Source organism: Ovis canadensis, chromosome 12 (genome assembly GCF_042477335.2).
Source record: "Ovis canadensis isolate MfBH-ARS-UI-01 breed Bighorn chromosome 12, ARS-UI_OviCan_v2, whole genome shotgun sequence".
Lineage (NCBI taxonomy): Eukaryota > Metazoa > Chordata > Mammalia > Artiodactyla > Bovidae > Ovis > Ovis canadensis.
In genome coordinates, this window is record NC_091256.1 from 86,699,344 (window position 1) to 86,712,776 (window position 13,433).

The window sequence follows — 13,433 nt, forward strand, 5'->3', positions numbered from 1 at the left end:
AGCTCATTTTACATAGAATGAAACACTTTTGATGTCCTTGGCAGCCTTGGCTCTGGAGCTGGAAAACGCAATTCCACTGCCTGCTTGGGAAACTGACTACACCAGACAGAGTGAACCGTGAAAGTAGCTCAGTTGTGTCCGACTCTTTGTGACCCATGGACTGTACAGTCCTCGGAACTCTCCAGGCCAGAATACTGGAGTGGGTAGCTGTCAGGGGATCTTCCCAAGTCAGGGATCGAACTCAGGTCTCCTGTACTGCAGGAGATTTTTTTTTTTAATTGGAGGCTAATTACTTTACAATACTGTAGTGGTTTGTGCCATATATTGACATGAATCAGCCATGGGTGTACATGTGTTCCCCATCCTGAGCCCCCCTCCCACCTCCCTCCCCATCCCATCCCTCAGGGTCATCCCAGAGCACCAGCCCTGAACACCCTGTCTCATGCATCAAACCTGGACTGACGATCTATTTCACATATGGTAATATACATGTTTCAATGTTATTCTTTCAAATCATACCACCCTCACCTTCTCCCACAGAGTCCAAAAGTCTGTTCTTTACTTCTGCGTCTCTTTTGCTGTCTCACATATAGGGTTATTGTTACCATCTTTCTAAATTCCATATATATGCATTAATATACTGTATTGGTGTTTTTCTTTCTGACTTGCTTCACTCTGTATAATAGGCTCCAGTTTCATCCACCTCATTAGCACTGACTCAAATGGATTCTTTTTAATGGCTGAGTAATACTCCATTGTGTCTATGTACCACTGCTTTCTTATCCATTCATCTGCTGATGGGCATCTAGGTTGCTTCCATGTCCTGGCTATTATAAACAGTGCTGCGATGAACATTGGGGTACACGTGTCTCTTTCAATTCTGGTTTCCTCGGTGTGTATGCCCAGCAGTGGGATTGCTGGGTCATAAGGCAGTTCTATTTCCAGTTTCTTAAGGAATCTCCCACTGTTCTCCATAAAGGCTGTACTAGTTTGCATTCCCACCAACAGTGTATGAGGGTTCCCTCTTCTCCTCACCCTCTCCAGCATTTATTGCTTGTCGACTTTTGGACAGCAGCCATTCTGACTGGTGTGAAACGGTACCTTATTGAGGTCTTGATTTGCATTTCTCTGATAATGAGTGATGTTGAGCATCTTTTCATGTGTTTGTTAGCCATCTGTATGTCTTCTCTGGAGAAATGTCTGTTTAGTTTTTTGGCCCATTTTTTGTTTGGGTCATTTGTTTTTCTGAAATTGAGCTGCAAGAGCTGCTTGTATTTTTTTGAGATTAATTCTTTGTCAATTGCTTTGTTTGCTATTATTTTCTCCCATTCTGAAGGCTGTCTTTTCACCTTGCTTATTGTTTCCTTCATTGTGCAAAAGCTTTTAAATTAATTAGGTCCTATTTGTTTATTTTTGCTTTTATTTCCATTACTCTGGGAGGTGGGTCACAGAGGGTCCTGCTGTGATTTATGTCAGAGAGTGTTTTGCCTATGCTTTCCTCTAGGAGTTTTATACTTTCTGGTCTTACATTTAGATCTTTAATCTAATTTGAATTTATTTTTGTGTATGGTGTTAGAAACTGTTCTAGTTTCATTCTTTTACAAGTGGCTGACCAGTTTTCCCAGTACCACTTGTTAAAGAGATTGTCTTTTCTCCATTGTATATTCTTGCCTCCTTTGTCAAAGATAAGGTGTCTGTAGGTGCATGGATTTATCTCTGGGCTTTCTATTTTGTTGCATTGATCTATATTTCTCTCTTTGTGCCAGTACCATACTGTCTTGATGGCTGTAGCTTTATAGTATAGCCTGAAGTCAGGCTGGTTGATTCCTCCAGTTCCATTTTTCTTTCTCAAGATTGCTTTGGCTATTCAAGGTTTTTTGTATTTCCATAAAATTGTGAAGTTATTTGTTCTAGTTCTCTGAATAATACTCTTGGTAGCTTGATAGGGATTGCATTGAATCTATAGATTGCTTTGGGTAGTATACTCATTTTCACCATATTGATTCTTCCAATCCATGAACATGGTATATTTCTCCATCTATTTGTGTCATCTTTGATTTCTTTCATCAGTGTTCTATAGTTTTCTATATATAGGTCTTTTGTTTATTTAGGTAGATTTATTCCTAAGTACTTTCTTCAATTTAAGTCTGAATTTGGCAATAAGGAGTTCATGATCTGAGCCACAGTCAGCTCCTGGTCTTGTTTTTGTTGACTGTATAGAGCTTCTCTATCTTTGGCTGCAAAGAATATAATCAATCTGATTTCAGTGTTGACCATCTGGTGAAGCCCATGTGTAGAGTCTTCTCTTGTGTTGTTGGAAAAAGGTGTTTGCTATGACCAGTGTGTTCTCTTGGCAAAACTCTGTTAGTCTTTGCCCTGCTTCATTCCGTACTCCAAGGCCAAATTTGCCTGTTACTCCAGGTGTTTCTTGACTTCCTACTTTTGCATTCCAGTCCCCTATAATGAAAAGGACATCTTTTGTGGGTGTTAGTTCTAAAAGGTCTTGTAGGTCTTCATAGAACCTTTCAACTTCAGCTTCTTCAGTGTTACTGGTTGGGTCATGGTGTTGGAGAAGACTCTTAAGAGTCCCTGGGACTGCAAGGAGATCCAACCAGTCCATTCTGAAGATCAGCCCTGGGATTTCTTTGGAGGGAATGATGCTAAAGCTGAAACTCCCGTACTTTGGCCACCTCATGCGAAGAGTTGACTCATTGGGAAAGACTCTGATGCTGGGAGGGTTTGGGGCGGGAGGAGAAAGGGACGACAGAGATGGCTGGATGGCATCACTGACTCGAGGACGTGAGTCTAAATGAACTCCGGGAGTTGGTGATGGACAGGGAGGCCTGGTGTGCTGCGATTCATGGGGTTGCAAAGAGTCGGACAAGACTGAGCGACTGAACTGAACTGATTCCTAAGTACTTTATTCTTTTCATTGCAATGGTGAATGGAATTGTTTCCTTAATTTCTCTTTCTGTTTTCTCACTGTTAGTGATAGGAATGCAAGGGATTTCTGTGTGTTAATTTTATATCCTGCAACTTTGCTATATTCATTGATTAGCTCTAGTAATTTTCTGGTGGTGTCTTTAGGGTTTTCTATGTAGAGGATCATGTCATCTGCAAATAGTGAGAGTTTTACTTCTTTTCCAATCCGGATTCTTTTTGTTTCTTCTTCTTCTCTGATTGCTGTGGCTAAAATTTCCAAAACCATGTTGAATAGTAGTGGTGAGAGCGGGCACCCTTGTCTTGCTCCTGACTTTAGGGAAAATGCTTTCAATTTTTCACCATTGAGGATAATGTTTGCTGTGGGTTTATCATATGTGGCTTTTATTATGTTGAGGTATGTTCCTTCTATGCCTACTTTCTGGAGAGTTTTTAGCATAAATGAATGTTGCATTTTGTCCAAGGCTTTCTCTGCATCTATTGAGATAATGTGGTGTATCACACTGATTGATTTGTGAATATTGAAGAATCTTTGCATCCCTGGGATAAAGCCCACTTGGTCATGATGTATGATCTTTTTAATATGTTGTTGGATTCTGTTTGCTAGAATTTTGTTAATGATTTTTGTATCTATGTTCATATTGGCCTGTAGTTTTCTTTTTTTGTGGCATCTTTGTCTGTTTTGGTATTAGGGTGATGGTGGCCTCAGAGAATGAGTTTGGAAGTTTACCTTCCTCTGCAATTTTCTGGAAGAGTTTGAGTAGTATAGGTGTTAGCTCTTTTATAAATTTTTGGTAGAATTCACCTGTGAAGCCATCTGGTCCTGGGCTTTTGTTGGTTGGAAGATTTCTGATTACAGTTTCAATTTCCCTGCTTGTGATGTGTCTGTTAAGATTTTCTATTTTTCCTGGTTCAGTTTTGGAAAATTATACTTTTCTAAGAATTTGTCCATTTCTTCAAAGTTGTCCATTTTATTGGCATATAGTTGCTGATAGTAGTCTCTTATGAGCATTTGTATTTCTGTGTGGTCTGTTGTGATTCTCCATTTTCGTTTCTAATTTTGTTTATTTGGTTCTCCCTTTTTTTCTTGATGAGTCTGGCTAATGGTTTGTCTGTTTTATTTATCTTCTCAAAGAACCAGCTTTTAGCTTTGTTGACTTTTGCTATAGTCTCCTTTTGTTTCTTTTTCATTTATTTCTGCCCTAATTTTTATGATTTCTTTCCTTCTACTAACCCTGGGGTTCTTCTTTTCTTCTTTTTCTAGTTGCTATAGATGTAAAGTTGGGTTATTTATTTGATTTTTCTCCTGTTTCTTGAGGGAAGCTTGAATTGCTATGAACCTTCCCCTTAGCACTGCTTTTACTGAATCCCATAGATTTTGGGTTGTTGTTTTCATTTTCATTTGTTTCTGTGCATACTTTGATTTCTTCTGTGATTTGTTGGTTATTCAGAAGCACGTTGTTTAGCCTCCATATGTTTGTGTTTTTAATAGTTTTTTCCTGTAGTTGACATCTAATCTTACTGCATTGTGATCAGAAAACATGCTTGAAATGATTTCATTTTTTTTTTTAAATTTACCAAGGCTAGATTTATGGCTCAGGATATGATCTATCCTGGAGAAGGTTCCATGTGCACTTGAGAAAAAGGTGAAATTCATTGTTTTAGTGTGAAATGGCCTATAGATATCATTTAGGTCTAACTGGTTCATTGTATCATTTAAAGTTTGTGTTTCCTTGCTAATTTTCTGTTTAGTTGATCTATCTGTAGGTGTGAGTGGGGTATAAAAGTCTCCCACTATTATTGTGTTACTGTTAATTTCCCCTTTCATACTTGTTAGCATTTGCCTTACATATTGCGGTGGTCCTATGTTGGGTGCATATATATTTATAATTGTTATATCTTCTCTTTGGATTGATCCTTTGATCATTATGTAGTGTCCTTCTCTGTCTCTTTTCACGGCCTTTATTTCAAAGTCTATTTTATCTGATATGAGTATTGCTACTCCTGCTTTCTTTTGGTCTCCATTTGCATGAAATATCTTTTTCCAGCCCTTCACTTTCAGTCTGTACATGTCCCTTGTTTTGAGGTGGGTCTCTTGTAGACAGCATATATAGGGGTCTTGTTTTTGTATCCATTCAGCCAGTCTTTTTATTTTGCTTGGGGCATTCAACCTATTTACATTTAAGGTAATTATTGATAAGTATGATCCCATTGCCATTTGTTTTGTTGTTTTGGATTCGAGTTTATACACCCTTTCTGTGTTTCCTGTCTAGAGAAGATCCTTTAGCATTTGTTGGAGAGCTGGTTTGGTGGTGCTGAATTCTCTTAGCTTTTGCTTGTCTGTAAAGCTTTTGATTTCTCCTTCATATTTGAATGAGATCCTTGCTGGGTACAGTACTCTGGGCTGTAGGTTTTTCTCTTTCATCACTTTCATCACTGCCATTCCCTCCTGGCCTGAAGAGTTTCTATTGAAAGATCAGCTGTTATCCTTCTGGGGATCCCCTTGTGTGTTATTTGTTGTTTTTCCCTTGCTGCTTTTAATATTTGCTCTTTGTGTTTGATCTTTGTTACTTTGATTAATACATGTCTTGGGGTGTTTCACCTTGGGTTTATCTTGTTTGGGACTCTTTGGGTTTCTTAGACTTGGTGGCTATTTCCTTCCCCATTTTAGGGAAATTTTCAACTATTATCTCCTCAAGTATTTTTGTCTTCTTCTTCTGGGACTCCTATGATTTGAATGTTGGGGCATTTAACATTGTCCCAGAGGTCTCTGAGATTGTACTTGTTTCTTTTAATTCTTTTTCCTTTTTCCCTCTCTGCCTCATTTATTTCCACCATTCTATCTTCCACCTCACTTATCCTATCTTCTGTGAAGGCAGATTCTGCACCAACTGAGCCACCAGGGAACCACAAAGGGAACCAAATGTGGACCCGCTGGTTATTTACAGTGTGCCTGCCCCAGAAAACCCTTGGGGTGCCTACCTCATGTAAGAGTTAACTGTGTTAATGCTGGAGGCTTTAATATCTCCCTTGGTGGGAGAGGCATCACTATGAACCAGCACTATCATAGCACAGTCCCTGTTCCATAGCTATTTCCTCAGGGTTATTGTGGAGAGAGATTCAATAGTTAGGCCTGATCACTATATTTTTCTAATGGAGTCCTTTTTAAAAATAGAGTTATAAATAGAAATCTAATATGTAAGCAGATAAATAGCATTAATATAAAATTAAATATTCATTTGACATGACAATGTAGATATTTGAAGATGATTAAAATGCAAAAGTGAAGTGCTAATTACAGCTTTGTTATATTACCTTTGGCATTTATTAACTTCAAGTATTTACAGACACTTGAAGCTCATGGCCTGTCTGAAAACTATTTTCCTGGTTGACTTTAGCCCCAAAGGCATCCTTAGAGAACCCAGCAGATACATAGTGCTGGGTAGGCCCACATGGCCATTTTAGCAGGTATGTTTTGCCTTTCCCTCTGCCCCTGTGATCAATGACACCTCTGTGCTTTTACTATGAAGTTGCCCTTCTTATAACCCTTTGTAGAATCTGCTCCCAAACTTGTGATTGTAACCTAGGGTAGTGCCTCGCATTACCAGTGGAGGGAGGTGTATCTTCTTATCGCAGCTTTGCAGACACACATTCTAGCACAAAAAAAGAACTTCCACAAAAAATTCATAAGACAATACTATCAAGCCCGGGTCCCCTGCACAGCAGGCAGATTCTTTACCATCTGAGCCACCAGGGAAGCCCAAGAGAGAACACTATGAACAGTTATATGTCAACAAATTGGACAACCCAGAAGAAATGAACAAATGTCTAGAAACACAGAGCCCACAAAAGCTGAATCAAGAAGAAATAGATAATTTGAATAGTCCTATCACTACAAGTGAAATATAATTTGCAACTTAAAAACTCCCTTCAAACAGAAGTCCAGGACCCTAAGGCTTCACTGGGGAATTCTACCAAACGTACAAAGAGCTTACACAGATCCTTCTCAAATTCTTCCAAAAGACTGAAGAGGAAGGAGCACTCCCAAAGTCATTCCATCACCCTGATACCAAAACTAGACAAAGGCACTACCAAAAAGGAAAACTGTAGGCCAGTATCTCTTTGAATATTAGCAAAAATATTAGCAACCAAATGCATCAATACATAAAAAGGATCATATACCATGACCAAGTTAGATTCATCCTGAAGCACAAGAATGGTCCAACATACTCAATTAGTATGATATACCACATTGACAACAGAAGTGAAGGAAAAAAAAAACACATAATCATCTCAATAGATGCACAAAAAGCATTCGATAAAATACAACATCATTATAAAAACTCTTACCAAAATGGGACTAGAAGGAACACATCTCAACATAATAAAAGGTACTTATGACAAACCTACAGCCAACATAATACTCAATGGTTAAAAATCAAAAGCCTTCCCACTAGTATGTGGAACAATGCCCACTCTCAACATTTCTATTCAATATAGTATTGGAAGTCCTCATCACAGCAATCATACAAGAAGAAAAATGTATCCTAATTGGAAGCTATAACATTGTCATTCTATGCAGATAATAGGGTAAGGCACTATATATAGAAAGCCCTACAGAAACCACACAAAAGCTACTAGAACTGATAAACAAATTAAGCAAGGTAGCAGGGTACAAGGCTAACTTACAGAAATTGGTTACATTTCTTTACATTAACAATAAAATATTAGAAAGGAAGAGTAAAAAATAAATCCCTTTTAAAATTATATCAGAAAGAATAAAACACTTAGAAACAAACCTAACCTAGTAAGTAAAAGACTTACATGCTGAGAACTATAAAAGATTGACAAGGGAAACTGAAGATGATTTAAAAAGAAATGGAAAGATATTCCATGCTCTTGAATTTGAAGAATGACTGGAACAAAGAAAACCAGGCATTTATGAAAAGAAAATTACTACAAATTCGTGAAAACATTTGTTTTTTTTGAAACTACACAGTCCAGTCACTCAGAACAGGACTGGGCAATAGTAAAGGAGAGGACAAAGGCCATGGATTCCAAGTCTGGAATGTATGGTGGAAGAATTGGCTAGGGAAGGAGACTGCAAGGGAAAAGGAAGGAGGCTAGAGATAGAGCCCATGAGACCAAATGGGATCCTGCTTTAAAATTTGAGAGTTAAGAAACAGAAAGCTGTAGCAGAATATTTTAACCTTAGGACCATTTTTCATCAGGTATTTAAAATGATGTTTACTGACTTTAAAAGTGACTACTACAGTGCTTTTGTACTTTGGGATGGAAGCTGCGGCAGGCAACTGTGTTCCCAAATCATCCTAAATACAAAATTACATCAAATCCATTTTCTATCAATGTTGAACAGCAATTTGGGATTATCTGCCCTCAGTATCCTGCTTCCACAGTTATTCCTAGAAACAGAATACAGTCTTATAAAGAAGTTTCTAAGGTGAAAACAACCAATTTACGGAATGGGGAAAGATTATGGACATTCGACAGTGTGAAGTACCTAATAAAAATCTTCACTAAAGCTTAATACTACCCACAACCTTTTGTAAAGCATACATAGAGATGAAGAGTCTTTTAAAACTCCTATTATCTTAAGGAGGAGAAAAAACTGCCAATAAGATTGATGTTGCCTCTTCAGATTTCAAGAATATGGGCACATCACTAATGATCTACACTCTAGTTTCTCAAAGCAAAGTCCAGGCCCAGCAGCATCATTACTTGGGAGTTCATTAGAGATGCGAGACATCAGGCTGTACACCAGACCTAAGGAACCAGAACCTGCATTTTAACGAGATGCTCTGTGACTGATGTAGATATTAAAGTAAAAGAAGCGCTGTCATGAACTCTAAAAGAGAAAGGCATACCTCCCCTGCATTAGAGTCACTTCAGCTATTAAAATGATACAGAACTTGAAAGGGTCAGAGAGGGCTTCTAGTCTTGCTGCTGCTAAGTCACTTCAGTTGTGTCCGACTCTGTGCGACCCCATAGACAGCAGCCCACAAGGCTCCCCCATCCCTGGGATTCTCCAGGCAAGAACACTAGAGTGGGTTGCCATTTCCTTCTCCAACGCATGAAAGTGAAAAGCGAAAGTGAAGTCGCTCAGTTGTGTCCAACTCTTTGCGACTCCATGGACTGAAGCCTACCAGGCTCCTCCGTCCATGGGATTTTCCAGGCAAGAGTACTGGACTGGGGTGCCATTGCCTTCAAGTCTTGAAGCAAATGTAAAATTAAGCTGTTCCATAACACTGAATTTCTAGTTGCCCACGTTCCTGTCAGGAATTGATAACATATATCCAAAAGTATTTGCATGTACAGTTGACCTTTGAAAAATAGGAGCTTGAACTGTGCAGGTCCACTTACAACTGGACTTTTTCAATAGAAATGTACTATAATATGGTGGCACCTGGAGTTGGTTGGATCTGTAGATGCAGAACCATGGATTGGCAGTGGAGGTAGGAGAATAAATGTAAAACTATATGTGGATTTTCCACTGCATCTCCAATCACTGTGTAATGAAGAGTCAGCCATACTTTATATTTTAGCAAAGGCAATGATTAATTACCCTTCCTACAGTACCTTTTGAAAATATTTTTTCTTAAATTATGCTACTGTATACATGATTAATTATGTTTCATTGGTTACAGATATAATATCTTTCCAATATATTTTATAATTTTAATGTGGCATTTTTTTGTTTTCTTCACCAAGATAATTTAGATATTATGTTGTAAAATATGGGCTTTTTCTTAAAATTGAGATATAGCACTGTCTTAGCTTTAGGTGTACTTACTCTCTCTCTCTCTCTCTCTCTCTATATATATATATATATATATATATACACACACTGCAAAATTAACATTACAATGTCTTGTAGATATCCAACACCATACATATGTACAGACTATTCTTTCTTGTAATAAGAACCTTTTATATTCTCTTTAGAACTTTCACATGTACAATATAGTATTACTAGAGTCACCATGTAGTACATTACATCCCCATGACTTATAACTGGAAGTTTGTAACTTTTGACTCCTTTCACCTAATTTGCCAAACCCCCAGCTCCTGCCTCTGGCCCTACCTGTTTTCTCCATGTATGAGCTTTTTTTCTCTTTCTTTCTGTTTTGAAAAATTCCACATATAAGTGAGATCATACAATATTTGTCTTTCTTTATCTGATTTATTTCACTTAGAAAAATGCCCTCAAGGTCCATGTCCATCCATATTGTTGCAAATGGCAAGATTTCATTCTTTGTTATGGCTTAATAATATTCTATCATCTATCTATCTACCTGTCTCTCAGGTTTTCTTTATCCATTCATCCATCAATAGACGCTCACGTTGTTTCTGTATCTAAGCTAATGAATAATGATGCAATGAATATTGGGGTACAGATATCTTTTCAAGTTAGTGTTTTCATTTCCTTTGGATAAATACCCAGAGTGGAATTGCTGCATTGTATGATAGTTCCATTTTTTTATTATTATTTTTAAAATTTTTATTATTATTATTTTTTTACTTTACAATATTGTATTGGTTTTGCCATACATCAACATGAATCTGCCACGGGTGTACACTTGTTCCCAATCCTGAACCCCCCTCCCACCTCCCTCCCCATACCATCCCCTCTGGGTCATCCCAGTGCACCATGAGGAACCTTGATTATGAGATGATATAACATTTGGGGTTTTGATTTGCATTTCCCTGATGATGATTAGAAATGTTGAGCATCTTTTCATGTAACTTCTCATGATCTATATGTCTTCTTTGGAAAATGTCCGTCCAGATCCTACTCCCATGTTAAATCACACTGTTTGATGTTTTCCTACTGAGTAGTATGAGTTCTTCATGTATTTTGGAAATGTAATTATTCGCAATTATTTTCTTCCATCCAGTAGATTGCCCTTTCATTTTCTTGATGATTTCCTTTGCTGAACATAAGCTTTTTTAGTTTGATGTGAAGTGAAGTCGCTCAGTCATGTCCGACTTTTTGTGACCACATGGACTGTAGCCTACCAGGCTCCTTCATCCATGGGATTTCCCAGGCAAGAGTACTCGAGTGGGTTGCCATTTCCTTCTCCAGGGGATCTTCCCAACCCAGGGATCGAACCCGGGTCTCCCACACTGCAAGCAGACGCTTCACTGTCTGAGTCACCAGGGAAACCCTAGTTTGATGTAATCCCCTTGTTTATTTTGATTTTATTGCCTTTACTTTTGGTGTCAAATTTAAAAAATATCATTGCTGAGATGGATATCAATGAGCTTCTGCTTACATTTTCTTCTAGGAGTTTTATGAGTTTAGGTCTTATGTTCAGGTGAATCTACTTTGAGTTAATTTTCCTGGATGGTGTAAGATGGTAGTCCAGTTTTATTCTTTTGCATATAGCTGTTCAGTTTTCCTGACACCATAATGGAACATACATGTGTGGGTTTATTTCATGGCTCTCTATTCTGTCCCATTGATCTATGTGACTGCTTTTAGGCTAACACTGCATAGGCGTGTGCAAAGAATGCTGTCCTCTCTGAGCTTCTGAATTTGCCTGGGGAAGCCCTACTTGTCAAGGCTTCACTTAGTCCTTTCCCTCCAGCACCTGTAGCTTTTAAACATCACTTCCATCACTTTGTTTCTTAGAAATGTGAACCAAAGGAGATATGTAAAATGTTTCTATGTATTTCAGAGGTAATTAAATTGAATATAATGAGCTTTAAAAAAATAAGATTTCTAGAGCATTATAATACAGTTTGAAACCAGGGAACATAGTCTCCAGCTGTTTTTTTTTTTTTTTTTTAAGATTGCTTTGACCATTTGTGGTCCTTTGGCTTATATGAAATTTTTAGGATTGTTTGTTCTATTTCTGTGAAAAATGCCATTGGAATTTTGATAAGGATTACACTAAACCTGTAGATTGCTTTGGTTAGTCTGAACATGTTAACAGTGTTAATTCTTCTGATCCAAGAACATGAAATATCTTTCCATCTATTTGTCTTCTTCAATTTCTTTAATTAATGACATAATTTTCTGTATACAGATCTTCCAGCTCCTTGGTTAAATACAGGTACATTTTTTGTTTTGATGTTATTGTAAATGAGACTGTTTAATTTCTCTTTCTGATAATTTGTTGTTAAAGCAAGAGATGTAACAGATATTTGTATATTCATTTTGTATTTTGTAACTTTACTGAATTTGTTTATTAGCTCTAAAAGATCTCTGGCCTTTAAGGTTCTCTACATATAATATCATGTCTTCTGCAAATAGTGACAGTTTCACTTTTTCCTTTTCAATTTACATGACTTTTTTTTTCTTCTATGATTTCTGTGGCTTGGTGTTCCAATTCTATGTCAAATAAAATGGCAATGTTGATGTTGAATAAACTGGCTTGTCTTGTTCCTGATATTAGAGTAAAAGTTTTAAGCTTTTAACTACTGATTATGATATTAGCTGTGAACCTATCATTATGGCCTTTATTATATTCAGGTATGTTCCTTTTGTACCCACCTAACTCAGAGTTTTTAATCATAAATGGATGCTAAATTTTGTCAAATGCTTTTTATGCATCTATTGTAGGGAGCAGTGCTGCACTTTGCTGGAGCAGCCATGAAGAGATACCCCACATCCAAGGTAAGAGAGACCCAAGTAAGACCATAGGCACTGAGAGGGCATCAGAGGGTAGACAGACTGAAACTACAATCACAGAAAACTAGCCAATCCGACCACATGGACCACAGCCTTGTCTAACTCAGTGAAACTAAGCCATGCTGTGTGGGGCCACCCAAGATGGGCGGGTCATGGTGGAGAGGTCTGACAGAATGTGGCCCACTGAAGAAGGCAATGGCAAACCACTCCAGTATTCTTGCCTTGAGAACCTCATGAAAAGGCAAAAATACAGGCCACTGAAAGATGAACTCCCCAGGTCAGTAGGTGCCCAATATGCTACTGGAGATCAGTGGAGAAATAACTCCAGAAAGATTGAAGGGATGGAGCCAAAGTAAAAACAACACCCAGTTGTGGATGTGACTGGTGATAGAAGCAAGGTCCGATGCTGTAAAGAGCAATATTGCATAGGAAACTGCACTGTTAGGTCCATGAATCAAGGCAAATTGGAAGTGGTCAAACAGGAGCTGGCAAGACTGAACGTCGACATTCTAGGAATCAGAAAACTAAAATGGACTGGAATGGGTGAATTTAACTTAGATGACCATTATATCTACCACTGTGGGCAGGAATCTCTTAGAAGAAATGGAGTAGTCATCATAGTCAACAAGAGAGTCCAAAATACAGTACTTGGATGCAGTCTCAAAGACTACAGAATGATCTCTGTTCATTTCCAAGGCAAACCATTCAATATCACAGTAATCTAAGTCTATGCCCCAACCAGTAATGCTAAAGAAGCTGAAGTTGGCTGGTTCTATGAAGAACTACAAGCCCTTTTAGAACTAACACCCAAAAAAGGTGTCCTTTTCATTATAGGGAC

General features: G+C 38.0%; 1 protein-coding gene across 1 annotated transcript in view; it reads right to left on the reverse strand.

The window, feature by feature from the left end:
• Positions 1 to 13,433, reverse strand: part of LOC138415778 (membrane cofactor protein-like) — a 57,919-nt gene that overhangs the window by 960 nt on the left and 43,526 nt on the right. The window lies entirely within an intron of this gene.